Here is a 6,006-nt window from a genome sequence, read left to right as displayed (position 1 = left end):
GAAAAAGAGGGAGGGAGATGTTAATTTGACTCAGGAGGGAGATTTAATGTGTGGGAGCAACAGCAGCAGCGCAGAGACGGGGCAGAGAGAGGAGTCATTTAGACAGATTGATGGTGATGAGGGCGGGCTTGAGATCTCTCCAATACTGATAACTACTCACGACTGCTCTGACTGAGAAAAAGAGCTATGTGCGTTTTATTTTTCCTTCTCATTTGCTCACTGCCTGCTCCCCAGCTCTGGAAAAGTGGACTTGACACCAGGTGGGATCCAAACAATATTAAAACACAACATTGGCCTGTTTAGACTTGCGTAAACTAAAACACCAATTTCAACACTGCCTCTGAATACAATTCTGGGTCCCAGGGTTGTTTAGGAGTCAGTTTGCATTTGCTGGAAGGTAAAAAAAAAGAAAAGAAAAAAGAGCTGCGTCGAGGACAAAATGTCCTACGAGTGCAATGGAGCGTGGGCTGGAAAACACAATGACACACGTGTAAATATGTGCTATAACACATGCTCATTATAATCACCATGGAATTGTCCCGTTACCCCTCAATCAAACGTGTTATTAACCGTTTTCACCGCTGATTAAATATGGAATATCTTAGAACTATTTTCTTCCATGACCAATTTTCCTTCTTTAACATCAGGGACACAATAACTCCTTGCAGTTGATATGGATTTTCTTACTGAAAACTGTTATTATTTACAGCCTTGATTGTAGACCTTGTCATCGTCTTGTTTAAAGAGAAGAACCTCCCACACTATTGTAATGGTTTTCCTGGCAACAACTGGTACAAGGAAATTGAACTTTGTATGTGAATTTCCCCTTTTGTTGCAGCTATTTTGCACAGTTTTAAAATCAACAAATGTCTATGTTCGATTATTGTTTTACTATGCAGCTCAGTGGGATGTTTGAACTAATCGAATTTCAGGAACATGTTGTACCACAGCTTGCTTTTCAATGTCACTGCAGACCAGCCGGGTCTCTATGTGGAGGAAGCGTCATGTCAGATGGAGGTGTTAGAGGAGAATGTTGTCAGCATTATGGATCACTGGCCACAGAGGGTTTCAATCAACCATGCAACATAAGGGGAAAAGGTATGGCAACTCTCACCAAAATGTCAGTGACAAATAGGCAGTGTCGGAGCTCTGAAGGTTGCATGTTATTGGGAGAAGAGGGAGTAATGACAAGGAATGAAAGAGTGGTAGATAAAGAGATGGATGAAGCTGGACAGGGGACCGAAAAGAGGTGGAAATGGTCATAGATAATGAAAATGTAGACAAGGAAGAATGGAGAGAGTTCACCAAGTCCAGAGAAGGAAGAAGTTGGTTGGGGTAAAAGAGGACACAAAGCCATACGTTTAGGGCTTTCTTATTGTACAGGACCAGCCTGAGGGATGGGATTTGAAATCTCAAAAGTTGGGTGGAGGAGGAGATGATCATGGGAATGTTACAGCTGGTGTGTTTCATTAAAAACCTAAAATAAATAGGAGATGCAGCAGGTCATGTACTTTTCATTGAGGCACCTATAGAGAAGCATTACACCCTGGCTTTTGCTCATATAACATAACAATATGTCTGAAGTACGAAAGAAAAAGACAGTGATCTTTAAATATAGAAGTAGTACTTGTGTCTAAGTATAAATAATTATATTTCAGTGTGTGTTGAACATGTTTTAGCTTTCATCACCTTACACTTTAGGAAAAGTCAGCATCTAAACTTAAATACTTCTTGACAGTGAGCTGGTCATGAAGCATCTGGTGTTACTCAAGAGCCTTAATGTGTGCAGAGAAGTTTGGTCATCAACAAGTTTTCTTAGAAATTACAATTCAAACAATGTCAGCATGGGATCTATGGATCACTGAAGACGGGGATTTGATTTGTGTTTAACCAGGTGCATCTGTAAGTTTGTAAGCCATTTAAGTTTGATATATTTTATTATTGTGCACAATGGTTTCCAAATGTGCCCCTTTTTTTAAAGTAGGGCTTAAAATCATACATTTCTTAATAATCATTTCTGATTTATAAGTTTGACCGAACACACCAGTGATTGTAGCAGGTCCAGATGACTGAACCAGACCTATTCTGGCCTCATAATATTCCAGTTCATTGGCAGGCTTTTGTTTTCAATATATTTGATCTTTCCCAATTTGGGTCATACAGATAACAAAAACAGAACTTACTTTCAATGTCATGTGACTCAAATATAGCCAAGTGCAACACACATTCACTGAATGAGACATATAAAGTCCTTTTGGCTTTGTGTTCTCCCGCTTGTAGGGCTTCTGTGGATTGTGCAGAGATAGCAATATTTCTTTTTTAGATATGTCATGCCATTCCCATTGTGAGGTAACCCAACTATCTATCTAACAGCACTTATTGAAAACAACATTTAACACACATGAAAGCAATCAGTAATTACGAAATCATGACAGACACGGTTCATTCGAAACCTTTCATCCGTGTTGGCCAATGTAAGTCCAAATTTTGCTTTGTTTAGCTCTGTGTTTGGTCTCCATCAACTCCTAGAAATACAGTATATCTAGCTCTTTAGCTGCTGAACGTTACCATATGTTTACCAGCTATAGTTGCTGCATTTACTTTGTCTGATGTTTGTTGCTTGGCAGGAAGTGTCTTGTGGGTTTTTCACTTAACATGGCTGTAAATGAGGGTACTAGACTGAATCAATACCAATAACACTTAAAGATGGGATCAGATTTCAGCTATTTCACAAGACAATGTTCTCTATTCATACCTGCTTTGTGTCTGCCTTCTTGAAACCCTCGAACCAAAACAAAGAGCTGAAAGAGGCTAACACGTTTCAAAGAGCTGAAAGGAAATGCATAGTTGGGTGGTAGTTTTCTGTGCTTTGGTAACGTATTACACATATTCATTTGAATTGATATGTAAATGTTGATTGGTGTAGCGTTAATGTTTACCCGAGAGTCAGCCCTTATTACAGCAGATGATTAAATGTGGTGTGTGTGCGATTTTTAGATTGGTTGTGTGTTTTGAGGGAGCCCTGGGCTTCATAGGGATCATGAAACATGCCAGGGATTAGATATTTATTGTGCCAGGTGTATATTAACCTGGCAATTGTGTATGTTTGTCCTTGGATGTACCTTACTATATAATATAAAGCAAAGGCTCAAGCAGCCAGCTGGACGTTTCTGCTGTGTAGCATTGTTAATTTGAGTGATAACCTGGACCATTTTTGGTTTCATTTGTATAACAACGTATATGAAAAAGGGAGGATAAATGGTAGAAAATACATGCTACTACTTGTTCAAATATGAATAACGTTCATGCTTTATTCTTTGCATAATCCACTCAGAGCTGGTGCTGGAAAGTCACAGCAGGCGTTCAATTTAATTACAGTTCCCTTTAACAGTTTGAATGTGGCATTGTTAACAATCCATTGGTGCATGCCATCCAGATGTGATACACTAATTATGATACGTCTCTGCTATTTAACAACTTGATTTTATAATTAATGCAGAAATTGACTCTTGAGATTATCATCTATTTCACCGATAAATGATCCTTGAGGCGTGTTAGAGGATACTTGTATAAAGACATGATTAAAATAGAGAGTTTACTTTGGTACAGTTTCCATCTCAATGCAATGGTTTTCCGATTGAGTGTGGTAATGTTTACACAAACAAACACAGCGGCCCATCTTTGATCTCTGAGGACTGGGTTGAACAGATAAAGCTGAAATAGAGATAGAGCTTGTCTCCCTGTCATGACGGGGAGTTCTTTCTCTTTCTCTCCCTCTGACAGAATATGTAAATTGGCATATTTTTATTCCTGGGAGCCAGCAATAGCCGAGGCCCGCATTCTGTTTGTCCACCCGCTTAATTCTCAAAAATGCCTGGAGGGATTTTTTTTCATATTCAAACTCAAGAATTAAACTGAAGAAACTGATTTGATTTTCGGGGTCTTCTCATTGTCTTTTAAAAAAGTGTTTAACTTAATTCCACCTGTGTCACCAATCTTTACCACTCGGTTGACGCATGTTATGCTGGAAAGGTCCACTAGATGTCCCTGTGTTGTTGGTTTTTTTCAATAGCACAGATAGCAAGTCAGCTTGTTCACAGGAAGTTAGCAACAACAAAATCATTAGGCCTCCGTTTAGAGGGACTTCAAGACAACTCTTTCTTTCAACATAATATATTGTTTAAGGGCTTGCTGGTTATAATTATGTCACTTGATACACAAAAAGAAAGATTAAAAAGGGTGCAATCATTTTCTTAAAACATGCACTATTAAACGGTTGGACGCGTTATGGTAAAGGTAGTGAATTAAGCTTAAGTCATTTAAATAGACTATTTTCTAAAACATGATAAAAGTTCAGATTTTTTATTAAGTTTAAAGTAGGTTTATCAAAGTGTTTTTAAATACTTTTAAATAAAAACAACTAAAAGTTAGGAAAGTGAGACTGAGAGTGAAACATTTGTGTCCATAAACATAAACAATGCTGCCGTTCTCTAGAATGAGTCAACAAATGATATGGTAGATCCCCAAATGGGTTGCCTGGCCATTTTAACAACTTATAATATCATTTATACATTTGTCGTGTGGGAAAGGCTTAACTTTCCTTTATTTTGCTTCTTTTTTTCACATTTCTGATTTTCAATATTCTGCTATTTGAATTATGTATTGCGTGAAAGTTATATTTTCCTTTATTGCATTGCAATTTCTGTTTCCCTGGTCTGTGTGTGCTTGAGAAAGAGTTGGAGAAATTAAATGACAAGTGTAATGGGCTCTTTTGAAAGCTTATTGTACAAAGACCTCCTCAAAGTCTAAATGCAGGAAATGGGGTTGATTACAGCCAAACTGCATGAAATTATCCTGCCTCCTGTTATGTCACGGCACCACTTCATCACAGTTCCATCCCATTCATCATCATACATACGGTAGGTAATAAATGACATCATTTAGACAGCTTTTGAAGGATTTCGCTGACAATAAAGATAACACACATCAACTGTTATCTTAACTCAAAAGAAGGACACACCAGCTTTCTGGATCAACATTATGCTTGGACGATGCCCCCCTTCTGTCCCACATATACATCATTAAAACGGAGACCACTGAATCATGGTGCATTTTTTTTAAAGTCACTCCTTGGGAACATCCAGGGGGGCAGAGAACTGGATAATTCATGCCCCTTGTTTGGTGGTATTTCAGTTCAGGATTTCTGGCCAGCGCTCCATGTGAATTTATTTTTGAATTCCATCGGTGTAATGACAGTTCGCGTAGCTGGACGGTTGTCAACCTCAGCACAACATTTCTCATTTTTCTTGTGGAATGTATTGCAGGTCCAAAAAAAAAACGCCCCAAGCTTATTCTTGTTCTTGGCTGGGTGTGGAAAGCGTTGCAGAAGACAATCAGCGGGGTGTAAGTGCTCTGTTATGCTTCAACAGGGCAGAGGAGAGTGAAGGTTAGCATACTGAGTTTGGCTTCCCTACAAGAGAGTGGCAGTACATATTTGTAAGGAATGAAAAATGGCTGATACTTTATTTTACACTCGAAAGAAAGGGGAGCATAGTTTTGCTGTTGTAGATGTACTGGAACACAAACATGAGGAATACTTGTCAAAAGTGAGATTAGATGATCAATACCACTCATACACACACTTAATATAAGCTAGAGATGGTTAGCTTAGGTTATTACAATGACTGGAGGCAGGAGGGAACAGCCACTTGAGCATATTTCTGTCCAAATACAAAAATATCATCTACGATAACCTTTCAAATAATGTAACTCTGGCCAACAAAGCATTTTGTAATGGTCCATTACCCCCGCAATTGTCAAACTACTCCTTTAAGTGCCACAGAGTGCAGCAACTCAAAATGTGTGACACATGCGTGGCAACCTAATCTCTTAAAAAGCCTGAAAACATCACTACTACATAATCTGCCTCTTTCCACTTTACATCTGCAACCGATATGTTGTGATAATTGGGATTTACTGTTTGTTATTTATGACGTTTTAGGTTTG

This window comes from Eleginops maclovinus, chromosome 13, assembly GCF_036324505.1.
Source record: "Eleginops maclovinus isolate JMC-PN-2008 ecotype Puerto Natales chromosome 13, JC_Emac_rtc_rv5, whole genome shotgun sequence".
In the NCBI taxonomy this organism is placed as follows: domain Eukaryota; kingdom Metazoa; phylum Chordata; class Actinopteri; order Perciformes; family Eleginopidae; genus Eleginops; species Eleginops maclovinus.
The sequence above is the reverse complement of the archived record's forward strand: the minus strand, read 5'-3'. Positions refer to the sequence as shown.